General features: G+C 49.1%; 1 protein-coding gene across 2 annotated transcripts in view; it reads right to left on the bottom strand.

Annotated features, from left to right (window-relative positions):
• Window positions 1-16,409, bottom strand: part of Rbfox3 (RNA binding fox-1 homolog 3) — a 477,131-nt gene that overhangs the window by 146,866 nt on the left and 313,856 nt on the right. The window contains exon 4 of one of the 2 annotated variants that reach the window (XM_045159685.1): window positions 12,421-12,460. The exons of the other annotated variant lie outside the window; for it this stretch is intronic. The gene's annotated coding sequence lies outside the window, so the exon portion shown is untranslated. The remainder of the gene's footprint in view (window positions 1-12,420; window positions 12,461-16,409) is intronic. 2 annotated transcript variants of the gene reach the window in all.

Genomic DNA, 16,409 nt, shown 5'->3' with positions numbered 1-16,409 from the left:
TGACTGACGGAGGCAGTTAGGGTGACTAAACCCCAAAAGTAAAATGACAGGAATATCTTGGGGCTCAACCTTGCAGTCTCCACTTTAATAGACTCAAGAAGAATCTGGCTTCTCCTTATCTCTTGACTAAAGGAGTTCCCTAGACCTGTTTTCCCATCAACAACCTGAACCTCTCCCTGGGAGTTCCCCTTTCCTAGAATTTAAATCTGATCCTGACATTGTGGTTGGTTCAGCTCAGCCCCTAAACTTGGCATCATGGCTGGCCTCTTTCTGAGCCAGCCCCTAGCTCAGGCCTATCGGCCCTCACTCTGGCTCACCTGAGCTGTTAGGAGAAGCCCACCGTAATAAGATTATAAATAGATCCTTACTGGGGAGGGGGGGGGGCAAACTCTCTTGGTTGGCTCCTAAACTTCAAGGTTCTGGTAAGCCTTGCCTTGAGCCAGGCTGAGCTGAAGGGAGATGCCCCAGCCTACTCCCACAAGGCTTTATCCCTTTCCTGCCCTCCACATGCAAGACTTTCCTCGCTGTCCTCTAAATCCTTTCTTAAGGTTTCTTCCAGGCCCGTCACATGGCTCTCAGACCATGTGGGTATCTCCATCTCCTTCTCTCAGTAAATGTAGCAATTGAGTAATTTTCCTTCTTAGTCTGGTTTTCCCAATTCTTTTTTTTTTTTTTGAAAATATTTTTATTTATTTATTTGAGAGAGAGAGATTGAGAGAGAGAGAGAGAGAGGTGGGGGGGGGGGGAGAATGGGCACACCAGGGCCTCTAGATGCTGCAAACAAGCTCCAGACACGTGCACTAGCTTATGTGGGTACTGGGGAATTGAACCTGGGTCCTCTGGCTTTGCAGGCAAGTGCCTTAACTGCTCCAGCCCCTTTTCCCAATTCTTTAGTTAAATACAGACATGAACTCAGGGTTTGGGGATCAATGACTCTTTCCTGAACCACAGCACTGCCCCATTACATGATTCATATAAATGGACCTGAAACATGCATGCAAGTTTCTCGGTTTTTGGCCCTTTTACCTCTCTGGGCTGCTTGGACCCTTGGCGGGGGGATCTTCTTTGTTTTCCTTCCCTCTCCCCCTTCTCTTAGCCCGGGATTTCCTGCTTTGTTTCCCCTCATAACTCTCCCTGAAATGAATTTCATAATTCACACTTCACCCTTCTCTGAGTCCTCAATTCTAGTTCTTTGGTAACTTGGAGAAGGACCTGAAGTTGGGGCGCACAGATCTGGATATCCTCTGCATCTTTGTGGAGACCTCATCCTACCCATGACTCCAACCCTGAATCACTCCCACGTGACAGGATGTGGCACGGGTGTGACTGGACTCAGAAACCTAAGCAGAGAAGCCCACACAGTCTTCCCGGGAGCACTGTGACTCAGATTCATGTTTGATGGGAAAACAAGCCGGAACAGTGTACACCCCAGGTCAGGCATGAGCCCCAGTATCCTCGGGGGGATGTGGACAACAGCACTGTGACTGCCTGCTTACAGGACTTTCAGGATCAGATGGGACAGCGGGTATGACTCTCCAATCCTGCTTCTGAGCCCCTTGTCACCTGGCCAAGCTGTGCCCAGAGGAAGGATTAAGAGAAGGCTCCAGCCATGCCAGGCTCAGCTGAGGTGAGTGTGGGGACTGTTTGGAAGACAGGATGCATAGCCTCTGACACATTCTCTTCAGTGACTCTTCTTGGGGACTGAGAGGCCACTGCCCAAAATACACAGTGATGTGCTTGACAGCAAGGCCATTTGGGTAGCTTCTCCCCGTAAGCATCCAAGAACCCTTCCCCTGTGTCCAGCCATGCTCCGACTAGGCCTGGCATTCTGAAGATACCTCCTGGCATGGTCACTGAGTTGTCCTCCACTGCCCTCAAAGCGCAGGCTAGGGCTGAGGTCTTACCATTCCTACCAACTGCCATGGTAATTGACTAAGCCTTTCTACATCAGAGCTGGGAGGAAGAACAGCTTCCTCTCAGCCACTGTCAGCCACTACCAGTTAACTGCAAATAAACATGAAAGTCAAAGTCTGTCAGGCATGGTGGTGCACACCTTTAATCCCAGTACCCAGGAGGCTGCGGTAGAAGGACTGCTGTGAGTTCAAGGCCAGCCTGGGGTTTCAGGATGAATTACAGATCATCCTAGCCTACAGTGGGAAAACAACAACAACAACGATCTACAACAGCAAAAGAAATTCAAAGTCTTACTTCTCCAAAGGATGTCAACAGGGGGCTTATCTGATGTGGCGACTACAGGCTCCAGTCAGTCTCTTCCCTGACACCCTACGCAGCTCGGTGCAGGATCTTTCCCCTTTCCCTCCCTTCCCCCGAGAAGGACTTTAAAAATCACTCTTTTCTTCTACTGATGGTCAGGAGTCCCCTTTCCTCCTGCTCCAAACCCCACCAGGCTACTCCTCGGTGTTAAATAAGACACTGGCCCAAGACACTCTTTTGGCTCTTTGTAGCAGCTGTTTTCTCACTGTGGAAGCAAACACCTGACCAGGAAGCAGCTCGGGAAGAGAGGGCTTACGTCAGCTTCAAGCTTCAAGCATCATGGCAGGAAAACACGGCAGTCCTGAGCAAGAAGACTGGCTCACATCGCCAGAGCAGCAGGAAAGAAGTAGTCCTGGTGAACGAGCTCGGAAAACCCAGTGGGTTGATTAATAAATCCCAGCGACACAGCTCCTCCAATGAGGCTCCACCTCTCAAAACTTCACAGCCTTCCCATATTACCAGCACCTCTCAAAACTTCACAGCCTTCCCATATTACCAGCACCTCTCAAAACTTCACAGCCTTCCCATATTACCAGCACCTCTCAAAACTTCACAGCCTTCCCATATTACCAGCACCTCTCAAAACTTCACAGCCTTCCCATATTACCAGCACCTCTCAAAATTTCTCAGCCTTCCCATATTACCACAAGCTGAAATCCAAGCATTCAAAACACATAAGGTGACGGGAGGGCTTTTACAATCAAACTACCACAGTCCTCTATGGCAAACCACAAACCTGACGCTCTCCACTTCTGACCTCCAGCGCCCCACCTCTGAGTGTTTGACAGATGCTGAACACACTTTCTCTCCCTCTGTCCCTTTCCCTCCTCACTCTTGTGACCCTCCTGCTGCTGCAGTGTCCCCATCAGTGAGGACAGATTATACTCAAGATACAAGAAGCACAGGCATGGGTTTCTATGCAAGGACTGTGCCTCTCGGCTCCCGAGGGCTTCTGCCAGCACTCGGTACATCTTCTCAGGCACCTCCACTCCTCCCACTCTGGAGTCATGCACAGGTCTTGGTGTCCCTCTGTACGTGTGCACATGTGTGTTCTCTAACAAGCCCTGTGCTCACTGCACAGGTGGCTCTGAGTGCAAGAAGGGAAGCCTGCTTCCAGTGTAACCATCCTGGAAGAAAGGAAAATACTCTAGAGACACCTGTGTCCTCTTTTTGGCTATCTGACTACTGAAACAAGGCACCCCAAGGAAGTAGAATTTTCTGAGGAGTCTCATGCTAGAGGCAGGGAAAGTCTGAAGCCTGGGACAGAGGAGAAACTTGCCTCCGAGGAGGAGACTTCACCCAGTTCTGACAACTTGTCAGACTTTCTTGCAGAAGAGACTGGAGCCCAGAAATGATGGGCCAGCGATGGGCAGGGCCCACCTTGACCGGAGCTGCTGACTCACTCATACCTTTTGTTCTCTGTTGAAAATTCATGTCAGGCTCCCAAAGATGGAGTTGAGAGACTCTAGACCTCTTTGTTCCTCTTCCCAATATGGCCACATGGAGTAAATCTCCTTTTCCTGCTTTTCACTATTACTTGTCTCTTGACTTTCCCTGTAAGGACAGGTGGCCAAGCCTAGCTTGGCATGGTTGCCCAGGCTCTGACCCTAACAAACTTGTAACATTGAGTTGAGGAGACAGAGCTGGTAGGGGGACAGAGACAGCAAGGTGGAGTCTGGATAGAGTCCTGGGGAGGAGAGAGCTGGGCAGAGGAGGAACCTGGGAAACTGCCTCCAGTGAGCATCCATCCATGTGTTAATCCACACAGACATTGGAAGAAACTCACGCAGCCAAGGTGAGAGCCACCTGAGAGGCCCAGAGGCTGTTGGGGGTGGTTATGTCCTCGCCAGTCAGCTGACAGGTAGAGGACATCACCTCCTGGAGCATGTGTGCCCTCCCCCTTATATTAGGAGGGGCCAGAGAAAGAAGAGACAGCCCTGGGCTACCTGTCAACCTGAAGAGAAAGGACTTCAAGGGTCAAGCCACTGCCTAGTGCCCTATCTGCTCCCAGAACAAAGGTAAGCCTCGAGTTCTATACCCAGCTAACATAGCCTTCCAGAGCTGGAATAAAGACGTTCATGCAAAAGGCTTTATCCCTAGGAGCCTTGCATGATGGAAGGCCACAGGAAGTCCTTCAGGTGTAGTGGTGGTAGCGACAGAGGGAAGCATGGGTTGACACTAAGACCACTTGGAATGTGACTTCATGGGGAAATCACATGACTCTTACTGATATCCTTTTAGAATATAACTTACCACATATGAAAAGGGTAATAACATTACATTATTGAGTTTCCAACATATGTCAGTCATATGCATGAACAGCATAAGAAAGCCGGGTGGGGAGAAAGGAAGACATTCTCTTGTAGGGTACTTATGCCTTATGTGGAATGGATTTAGATACTGGAAGACAGACATGTGTGTGTGTGTAAGCATTCATCAGAATAATAGCAGAGAGCCACAGCTGATAAGGATAGAGGTAAAATGGAAAAACTTAAAGATGGAGTAACTGAAAACTACTCAAGGGCTGGAGAGATGCTTCGTGGTTAAGTATGCTTCCTGCACAGCATGAGGGCCTGAGGGGTGGGCTCTGAGATCCTATAGAAACAACCAGGCACAGCCCCATGTGCTTGTAGCTCTAATCCCTCAAGGGAGCATCTGAACATGTAGAAAGACTCAGCCTCTAAACAAGACTGGGCGCAGAAGTAAGAGAGCAGGACACCAACATTCCAAGTGCCCGCCATCGCAGGTGAGCACACGGGGCACCACCTCACCCCTACCACGCCACCCACAGTGAAAAGAAAGAAAGAAAATGCCCAAGTATATACATACATACATACATATGTCAGAGAAGAAAATCAAGGGGAAAAAAAGTGACAGCTTAAACTTATGTGAGATCAAAGTTTGAAAACTGACCAGTGTAATTTATCAAACTAAGCCAAAAAGAATAAAAAAAGGCACACGATCATTTCAATAGGCACAGGAAAAGGATTCAAAATGCTCTGTTTTCATCAATGCCTTCAGCAAAGCAGCACTATGTGGGAGCAAGGACTAGAAGGGAGTCTACACAAAATTTACAGCTAACATTGCACCTAATGGCAAGACCTTGAGGCCAGGAACAATGTGAGAATGCCAGTACTCTCCACTTCTCTTTAGCACTGTGCTGACGGTAACCAAAGAAGCAGAGGAAGCTGGCACTGGACAGGAAGGAGGACAGGGTATCATAGGCAATAGACCAGTTATGCAGAAAATCTGAGAGAACCTCCAAAAAGGGCTAAGAGAAGCAGTGGGCAAAACCAGCAGGGCTGTGGGATACGAGATCAATACCAAGAACAAAAATCTATTTTATCTCTCTGCACTAGCCACACGCAGAAATCAAAAAGAAAAATGCTATGTAAAACAGCATTAAGATATGAAATGCTGAAGCTCGGAAGATGGCTCAGCAGTTAAAGGTGCTTGCTTGCAAAGCCTCCTAGCCTGGGTTCAATTCCCAAGCCACCTACATGAAGCTAAATTTGCAGCAGCAAGAGGCCCTGGAACATCTGTGTGTGAGTGCACATGCGTGTGTACAAATAAAAAAAATTAAATATGAAATGCTGAGGAATAATCCTGACAGAAGATATGGCCAATCTATCCACTAAAAACTGTACACTGTTGATGAGAGAAACTGAAAAATTCCTAAACACACAGGTGCACAGACCCCGTTTATGAGCCAGCAGACTCCCCAGTGTTAGCGTGCCAGCCATCTCCCCAGGGGCCTATAGATTTGACACAATCCTGCTCAAAATCCCAGCCAGCAATTAAAAAAAAAAAGTCACATCTTTTTAAAATTCATATACTGGTTGTAAAATTCACACAGAAATGTAGGCAATATACTCTTTATTTGTTGTTTTGAGATGGCATCTTACTAACTTTATTATTCTCCTGCCTCAGTGTCCCCTGATCGCTGGCTGCGATGACAGGCATGTGCCACCAAGCCCAGTGTCAGTTCAACTTGGGAGGAGTTGATGTGATTTCAGGGGTTCCTGGAACCCCGTAGGGATCAGGGCAGTGGGCTGCCCCACCTGTAGAGATGGGTAGGTCAGTGGACAGAATATCAAGTCCAGAGGGAGGCTCACATGAATGTGGTATGAAATTTTTAAATGTGTGTGTGTGTGCGTGTGCAATGGCACGTGCAAATATGTGTTGGGGGTGGGTCAGAAGACAAAACATTGGGTGTTACACCTTACATCTACCATCCACCTTTTCTTTGAGACCAGGGTTTTCAATGGCCTGGCGCTCACCAATCCAACCAGACTGGCTGGCCAGCAAGCCCCAGGGATCCACCTGTCTCCAAGTCAGCACATGCCACCATGTCCAGCTAGGTTATTATCATTTGCTTATTTTTATTTGAGAGTGACAGACAGAGAAAGATACAGAGAGAGAGAGAGAAAGGGAGAGAATGGGTATGCCAGGGCCTCCAGCCACTGCAAACAAACTCCAGACACACGTGCCCCCTTGTGCATCTGGCTAATGTGAGTCCTGGGGAATCGAGCCTCTCGAACCAGGGTCTTCACAGGCAAGCGCTTAACCACTAAGCCAACCCCCAGCCACATGAAGCTTGTTATTGTTTAAAAATATTTTTATATTTGTTTATTATTTGAGAGAGATAGGGAGAGGCAGACAGAAAGAGAGAAGAGAGAGAGAATGGACACACCAGGGTCTCCAGCTACTGCAAACAAACTCCAGATGCATGCGCCACCTTGTGCATTTGGCTTATGTGGGTCCTGGGGAATCAAACCTGAGTCCTTTGGCTTTGTAGGCAAGCATTTTAACTGCTAAGCCATCTCCCCAGCCCTGTTATCATTTTTTAAAATATGGATACTGTGATCAAATTCAGGTCCTCATACTTGTGTGGGAAGCACTTTCTTGACTGAGCTATCTTCCCAGCCAGGTATCTGAAATATATATATATGCATATATATTTTTTTTCTGTGCATCTGGCTTATGTGGGATCTGGAGAGTCCAACATGGGACTTTAGGCTTCACAGGCAGCACCTTAACTGCGAAGCCATCTCTTCAGCATGGTAACCAATACATATTTTTTTTAATTTAAAGATCACAATATCTGAAGCTTTTAAAATACATTATTTATTTACTTGCAAGCAGAGAGAGAGAGAGAGAGAGAGAGAGAGAGAGAGAGAGAGAGAGAGAGTGTATGGGTGCACCAGGACCTCTTACCCCTGCAAACAAACTCCATGCATGTACCACTTTGTGCATCTGGCTTTACATGGGTACTGGGGAATCAAACCCAGGCCAGCAGGCTTTGCAAGCAAGTGCCTTTAACAACTGAGCCATCTACCCAGTCTGTGATAAGTTATTTTTGATAAGGCCATAAAGGCGGCAATTCAGTGAAGAAAAAGCAATCATCTGTAAATTTTTTTTTATTTATTAGAGAGGAAGAGGGAGGGGGAGAGAGAGAGAGAGAGAGAGAGAGAGAGAAATGGAGAGAGAGAGAGAGAATGGGTGCACCAGGGCCTCCAGCCACTGCAAATGAGCTCAAGACGCATGCGCCACCACATGCATCTGGCTTATTTGGGACCTGGAGAATCAAACCGGGTCTTTAGGCTTTGCAGGCATGTGCCTTAACCACTAAGCCATCTCTCCAGCCCTCAAAAGCAATCATCTTTAGTAAGCAACCGTGAGACCACTGTGACCCACACACAGGAAGGCAAGCTCCATTCCATCCCTCACAGCACACACAAATGCCAACTCAAGATAAATCATAGACTGAAACATAAAACACCGAATTTCTAATCAGTGGGAAGAAAGCTTAGGGAGAAACAGCTTTGTGAGCTTGGTTCAGACCGACATTCCTTAGAGATATATCAAAAACATGCACTGTGAAGAATAAAATGAATAAGATGATAATCTGGACTTTGTCATGATTAAAAAGTTCTCCTTTGCAAAAGACATTGTGGTGAGAACCAAAAGATAAATTTGAAGAAAATATTTTGCAAAGCATACATGTGATGGAGAATTTATGTCCTGACTATATAAAGACCTCCCCAAACTCAACAATAAGCAAATAAGCAACTTAACTGAACACCAGGCAAAGGGGCTGGAGAGAGGGTTCATGGTTAAAGGTGCTTGCTTACAGAGCCTGATAGTCCAGGTTCGATTCCCCAAAACCCACGCAAAGCAAGATGCACAAAGTGGTGCATGCATCTGGAGTTCGTTTGCAGTGACAGGATCCGACATACTCACACTCTCTTCTCTCCCTTTTCCTTGTAGATAATAGTTTTTTGTTTTTTGTTTTTTTAAACACAGGCAAAGATTTGAGTAGAGGAAGTTCCAGCAAAGAAGATTAGGGACATCAGGAAGAGATTCGAGTCATCCGCTAGGTGTCTCAGTTTCTTTCCTTGTTGCTGTGGCCAAACAACTGACAAGCAACAGCTCAAGGGAAGAAGGGGTTACTCTGGCTCACAGCTCCAGAGGGTACAGTCCATCACGGCGGGGGAGGCATGGTGGCAGGAACAGGAGGCAGCTGATCACCTTGTGTCGGAGTCAGGAAGCAGAGGGAGAGGAATGCTGGTGGTAATCTTACTTTCTCACTTTTATTCAGGCTGGTTATCCAAGTCCGTGGAGGTGCTGCCCACACTTACTTAACATGACTCTTCCCACCTCAGGTAACCTAATCGAGAAATGCCCTCACAGACGTACTCAGAGACTTGTTTCCTAGGTGACTCTACATCCTGTTGAGTTGACAATGGGGATCAACCATCACACTAGTTACTAGGGGAATGCTGATTCTCATGACATACCAAGCAGAATGGCTAAAATGAACAGAACTATCAAAGGTTGATGGGGAGAAGAGAAACAGTTCTCACAGTGGCTGACAGAAATGTGAGCTTCAGCCTATGCTCACCAGAGGGTCCAGACGGTCCACTCCTTAGTATTTTATTCCTTAGAAAAGAAAGTATGTGTCTACATGAGGACCTATGCATGGATGTCTATGGAAGATCTATTTGTATTAGTTTCCAAGGTAGAAGCCTCCCAAAGGTCCCTCAGGGAGGAATGGCTAAACACACTGTGACACACAGCATGAAGCAACCACTGAGAGTGAATGATCTTATCCACAATGCAGGTGAGCCTCAAAATGAGCACACCCAGTGAATGAGGCCAGCTGGAAAAGAATACTAAATATGTGAACCCATTTATACAAACCTCTAGAAAAAAACAAATCATATACAGTGACCAGGAGCACTCTGGGAAGATGGGACTGATGGTGCACAGGAAGAAGAGGTTACGGAGGGAGAGAATTCTAGAGGATGATGGGTAAACCTTTGTCTTCATGGTGGTGCTGCTGTCTTGGGTGCAAGAGTGTGTCAAAGCTCTCCATGTTTGTATGCTTCATGCATGTTTATGGCATGTATATACTTCACTAAAGTTGTATCAAAAAATAAACGTCAGGCTGGAGAGATGACTTTGAGGTTAAGGCACTTGCCTGCGAAGCCTAAGGACCCAAGTTCAACTCTCCAGGTCTCACATAAGCCAGGCACATGAGGGACGCAATCATACAAGGTTGCACGTGGGCACAAGGTAGTGCATGCATCTGGAGTTCAACTGCCATGGCTGGAGGCCCTGGTATGCCACTTCTCTCTCACTCGTTCTCTTTCTCTCTCTCAAAAAATATTAAAAGATAACATTGTTGGCCCTGGTGGCACATGCCTTCAATCCCAACACTAGGGAGGCAGAGGTAGGAGGATCACCGTGATTTCAAGGCCACCCTGAGATGACATCATGAATTCCAGGTTAGCCTGGACTAGAGCAAGACTCTACCTTGAAACAAAAATAAAATAAATAAATGTCCCAAAACCCAATTCTGGAACCGACGGAGCACAGTCTAGTTACTTAGAACATGGAAAGATTCTCCACCTTACAAATGGACTCACCTCTGTAGAGGGAGAGACTCACGTTCCCAAGATGGCGTATCAAGAAGGGTGCCACCCTTCTCATGGAGAAGGGGACTAGATGACAGCATGCAAATGCCAGCTGTGCCCTTGTCTCCTGTCATGGAGAACTGTGGCTGTCACTTACGGACATGAGGTCTTCTCATTCACACTCAGTGGGACCCCCATCACGCACTGCCCGCTGTGGGAAACCCGAGATCACATGAGGAGGACTCGTTGGACTCCAGCTGTCTGTCCCTGACCCGATGGAAAGCTAGTGAGTGGGACTTGAGCCATCCTCTCCACAGACAGCCTCTGACCTTATGAGAGCCGTCTTCCCCCAGCAGCTCCCTGCCAAGGGGCAGATCGCACTCCTAAAGGCAGGTGCAGGCAAGCATAACATAGAGGACAGCACCCTGAGTTTGCCTGACAGTCCTTAACCCTGCCGGGTCCACCTCTCATTTCCAATTCTCAGAAAACTTCTCAATCCTCACCACACCACCTGCAACATTGGAAAGTCCTCTGAAACCCACATGGAAATTTAATTGCCGCAGTGACGGTATTAAAAGGCTATTAGACCACAGAAACTCCACCCTCATGGGGGGATTGGCGCCCTTATAAGAAGGTGAGTCAGGCTCCTCTTGCTCTCTCCCCGTTCACCATGTGATTATTAAGATTTCAAGGAAGCCGCCTCTCTCTCCTGTTCACTTCCCCACAGGTGTGCTCCAGACCACAATCACCTTGATCTACTGTAAAGAAAACTGACGGAGCCTTATAGTTCCAGGGCCTGGATGAGGAACGAGACCTCCTCTTGGCCACTCTCTGTGGCCCTGGGTGGGGATGTGGGAGTGCAGTCTTCATTTCCCTGAGGGAGTTTCTATAGGGACTCCCAAGAACCGTGAGAACCGACCACACAATCCAGCCCCAGGAAAGGAATGGCCCCTGTCATGCAGGCTCAAGTCACCTTGAGTGGCAGGTGCTCAAACTCCACTTCCTACACAGTGCTACTCTCCCCTTCTCCTTCCTAAATGGCCCCCCAAGTCTTCTTGCTCCCCTTCCTCAGGGTGAGGCTTCCCTCTATTTTGCTCAAGATCCTGCCAGGCTTTCCTGATGTTTCAAAGTTTCCATCACATCAATCTTCTCCTGGGGTTAACAAAAAGCTTGAGCCCAAGAAATTTTCCGTCTCCGTTCTGTACCACAAAACAGCAATGGCACAGCAAGGAAACCCTCCCTGGATGCCAACACCTTCATGTTGGAGGGTCCAGTCTGGAAAACTGTGGGCCAGCAAGTTCACGTGTATCTTACATGTGCTCTGGAACAGCAGTAAAACCAGCTGAGACCTGAGCTGATCCTGCGCAGGAGCCTCCCAGGAAAAGGGCTACAAAAATAATGCACATCCACATTTTCTAACTCTGTTTCCAACAAATCTGCATTCTTTGCTTCATAATCCCCCAAAGTAAAGCTCTCCAAGCGAATCCACAGAGGAGGCGAGCTGTGGGAGAGTGGTGGAGGGGGAAGCTGGAGGAATTTCTACCTACCAAGCTGACAGGCTCCCATCAGCTGGGAACTGAGCAGGTTTCCATAGTGCCCACCCCCAGGAGAGCTGGCCATAGAGGACAGGTGACCACTCTGGATCAGAGAGCCCAGGGATTCCTTTGGGGGTCTTAAGAACTGGCTGCCCAGAGGATGGGTGACCACACACACACACACACACACACACACACACACAATTTGTTTCTGAGCTCTCAAGACTAGAGGGGTCACACAGATCTGAGGTTTCCAGCCCCTATGAATTACTCTGGGACTTCAGGCAAGAACCCTGAGTTCTCTGACCCCACAGGTGACCAGCTCGGAGGGGGTGATAGTATCATGGGGGGTGGACAGTGCAGAAGGGGGATGGGACAAGGAAGGAACTCATGCTGCCAGAGAACATGCACCGTAGGTCTCTGTCCAGTCCCTTTGGCTCCTCTGTGCCACTGCCTCCCCCCTCCCACCCCCCCCCCCCCCGCCTCCCAGTCCTCCGTTCCCAGCACTGTTGGACCTGTCCACTGGGGCATGAGAGGAAATACCGAACCCACCCCCCCCCCCGCCCCGGCCTCCCTCCGGCAAGTGGGAAAACCCAGCAATTCCTGACGTTCACTACCAGCAGCTCCAAAGATGTTCAACAGGCTCATATCTGTCAAAAACCATTCAGGAAGAAAAGAGAAAGTCTTTATACCTTTTATTCCGCCAATTTTCCCCGAGGCACTCTGGGCTCTCTAAGAAAAGAGAAAGAAAGCAGAGAGAATTACAATCAGTGTGGCCCTTATGCATGTTGGTGCTGGGTGCTATCTGCTGATGGGGAGGGGAGGGATGGCCAGGGAGGAGGGAGCCTGCCCAAGGGAGTCAGCAGCTGCTGCCTCTCCAGCTGGGCTGGGAGTCAAGGGGTCATTTAACTGGCCAACATGAAGGAAAGCAGAATGGGAGACCTGCCATCCAGACTTCCAACCTCAGCCCCATCCCCTGCCCGCCCCCAGTTATGCTTCTGGAATGCCCACCTTTTTACTTTCTCCTTTCTTCCTTCAGCCCCACCCCGGATCCATCCCCAGGGGGTTCATGGATGTAGATGGCTGAAGGCATGTTTGGTCCCAACCTTGGTGTCCCTATATGTGATCATCTTATGCAGTTCATTTTAATAGCCTTATAGCAAAGGATGCCAATCCCAGATTCCACCACATACACGATCTGGAAGCAGCCTTTGTGCACTTCCAGTAGCTTCCACCATCAGGAAACAATTACGAGTTGAGGGACCATGTGCTTAATTACATTGCCGCCTAGAGACATGGGGTCAGAGAACTCAGGGTTCTTGCCTGAGGTCCCAGATTGATTCATGGGGGCTGGGAGCCTCACGCCTGTGTGACCCCTCTAGTCTTGAGAGCTCAGAAACAAAAGGTGTGCATGTGTGTATGTGTGCGTGCGTGTGTGTGTGCGCATGCACCTGTAAGCATTCATGTGTACAGTGTACTTTGATGTTTAAACTTAGATTTTCTTTGTTTATTTTAGTCATGCCTCAGAATTTTCTGTGTACACAGCAGTTTTTGATTGTGATAACACACACACACACACAACTATAGGTGGCAATTGTCACCTCAGCCAATTTTCAGCAGCACGCACAGTGTTACACTGTTGTCTCCATTACACTCCCAGTCATTTCTGCTGCCCCAAAGCCCTTGTGTGTGGGTTTAGAAACTTAAGTGGAAAGAAGCTGGAATGAAGTGCTCCTGGGATGAAAGGTAGCTGGATTTGATCACCTCCTTGAGATCTGGAAAAATAACTGTCTTTACCTCTATCCACATCGCCACAGGGAGCAGACGGCGCGGTTGTTTGTTCTGTGCTGACATGCCTCATGCAGACTCATGACAACCAGGAGGGGAGGGCCTTCTCCTACATGCCCACTTCCCAGCCGAGTAAGCTGAGGTCCAGTCTAGCATCATGCCTGCCCTGGACAGTCCCCCTGAGGCAGGGCGCCTGCACTATGGCCTTTGCTCTGCAGGTAGGAAGTAAGAATGAAGACAGGGAGTCCACAGGGCCCAGCTGGCTCACCACTGGAAGTCTGTGAAAAGCTTTGTGGAAATATCCCTATGTTCCCCAGGCAACCCCCTTCCAAGCCCCAGCACAGAGAACCTAGGCGCAGCTGCACTTGACCCAGCACACTGGATGGGCTTTCCCCAAGAAGACACCCCAGATGAGGAGATGGGGAGAGCGGGAGCCTGGCGAGATGGCTCAGTGGGTAAAATGCTTGTCTAACAAGTGCGAGGACCTGGGCTTGAGTTCTAGAACTCATGTAAAAGCCAGACATGGTGGCATGCCCACAATCCCAGCGCTGGGGAGGCAGAGGCAGGAGGACCCCTGAAACTTGCTGGCCAGAGAGTCTAACCTAACTGGCAAGCCCAAGGCCAATGAAAGACCCTGTCTCATAAAGAGTTTGACAGCATTCCTGAAGAACGACACCTAAGATTGTCCTCTGACCTTCAGACACATGTGCACACTTGCAGGTACACCTGCACAGACACGTACACAGGTGCATACACACGTATACATAAACAAAATAAATGAAGGGCTGGAGAGATGGCTTAGTGGTTAAGGCGCTTGCCTGCGAAGCCTAAGGACCTGTGTTCTACTCTCCAGATCCCATGTAAGCCAGATGCACCAAGGTGAGGCAAGCACAAGGTTGCACATGCCCACTAGGTGGCACAAGTGCCTGGAGTTCAATTTCAGTGGCTGAGGCCCTGGTGCACCAATTCTCTCTCTTTCTCTAAGATTAAAGAAAAAATAAGGACCAGAGAGGTGGCTTAGTGGTTAAACACTTGCCTGTGAAGCCTAAGGACTCTAGTTCGAGGCTCCATTCATCAGGACCCAGGTAAGCCAGATGCAAAAAGGTGGCACATGCATCTGGAGTTCATTCGCAGTGGTAGGAGGCCCTGGTGCATGCATTCTCTCTCTCTCTCTGCCTCTTTCTCTCTCTGTCTGTGGCTCTCAAATAAGTAATAATTAAAAAAAATAAGATGGCAAAAGTAGCTTTGGGATCCTGCGCATTTCCACACACAGCTCACAAAGTGACCAGGCAGGGCAGGTGGGAAGGACGTCCGGGCTGAGTGCGTTGTTAGGTGAGAAGTGCAGACTTGGCACGGTTTGCCCTAACTGCAGCCATCTGTTGGTTTGGGAGGCTCGCGGTGCTGGTGGATTTCTTGGTTTTCTCTCGTAAGTGACTTGTCCACCTAAGCCCGTGGGATTTAGCTCTATTCCATCCAGGCCCATGAGGCAAACACCCAGCCAAGGGTGTGGGTCTGCGGTGCTGGTGCTGGGAAGGGAAGGACTCACTGCCCCTCTGGGGACAGGAGGGGCACGGCACTGGTGGGAGGATAGAGGACGCAGGTGCCCTCCTTCCCTGCTCCCGCCTCCCCCAGGTGACCCTCAGGCCCCTTCCCTTCAGCCATTGTTCTCCCAGCTTGATCATCCCACAAACCGCCAAGGCTCATCCCCAGCCTGGCAATTCTCGAACCCTTTCCTTCCCTCTTTATGTCATGAGCCTCCCGCTTCCCAAAGCCTTCAACCTCCACTCTCATCTACCCATCAGACATCTTGTTCTTTAGAAATTAAGCTGGGACCTGCTTGTGTGACCCTCAGAATGAAAGAACACGTCTCTATTAACTAACCCATTTTCAGTGTGATCATGCAAAATGACCCACTAGAAAAATATCCCAGCACATCATGTCGCAGCCCAGGCCACCCCCACTCCTCAGCGCTGGTCGCACAGTGGTGGTCCAGGCCGCCTCCTTCCCTCCCCAGCGAGGCGGCCACTTGAGTGATTAGGCGGAACTGAGAAGGTGTGGGACGGTTGTGTCTTCGTTTCTTGGCCCATTAGGACTTTCATGAATGAATGTCACCCGCATTCAGTCCGCGGTACCTGGCTCCCAGCCTTCCCTCCAGTTCCCTTTGCTTTCTGAGTTTCCTAGATGAGCAGCTATGGTGCTGGGACCATATGGACTCATGGTTGGAGAAAATTTATGTGGCATTGTTCAAATTCCTGCAGCGGTGACTTGAGGCGCTCCTGCCTCCAACTATCCCGGGTGTTTTTGTGAAGTTCTGCTCAGCAGGCCCCTCACCCCTCCCTGAGCCCACACAGGAGAACAAGTAGCCTGGAGGGTACAAAAGGTGCTTAAAATCCTCCAGTTGGCAGCTCTCTTGTGTGCTGGTTTAGATTTTATTAAACAATCCATTTCTGCTCTCTCCCTAAGGGGATTGGAGGTGAAGGGTGCAATTTTATAAATAAAAAATTAACAGGGAGGGAGGCTTAAACACAGCTTCTGGTGATTGTGATCAGGATGGGGGCTACCTCTATTCAAGGTTTTCTTCTTCTGAGGAGAAATTCACCCTTCAGAGCAGGGGAGGGAAGGGGGAGGGAGGGGCGGTCCCTAGCTTGTGGTCCTTGGCCACTGTCAATGGGACTGGGAGGGGAGTTCTATCCAGCAGGGTCTGGATACCAGAGGCTGCCCGGGTAGCTTTGGGCTATGAGCACACATCTGCCACTGTCTGAGAAGGATGCTTCTGACTGGGCCTCAAGCGAGGAGGTGTGTGTTCAGGTGGCCTGGCCTCTTTTCCCAGGAAGCTCATCAACAGACTCACCCTAATTCCACCTTCAAGTCCCTTCAGGTTCCCAGGCCTTAG

Source organism: Jaculus jaculus, chromosome 9, assembly GCF_020740685.1.
Source record: "Jaculus jaculus isolate mJacJac1 chromosome 9, mJacJac1.mat.Y.cur, whole genome shotgun sequence".
Taxonomy (NCBI): Eukaryota; Metazoa; Chordata; class Mammalia; order Rodentia; family Dipodidae; genus Jaculus; species Jaculus jaculus.
This window is presented reverse-complemented; position numbering and strand designations above follow the sequence as displayed.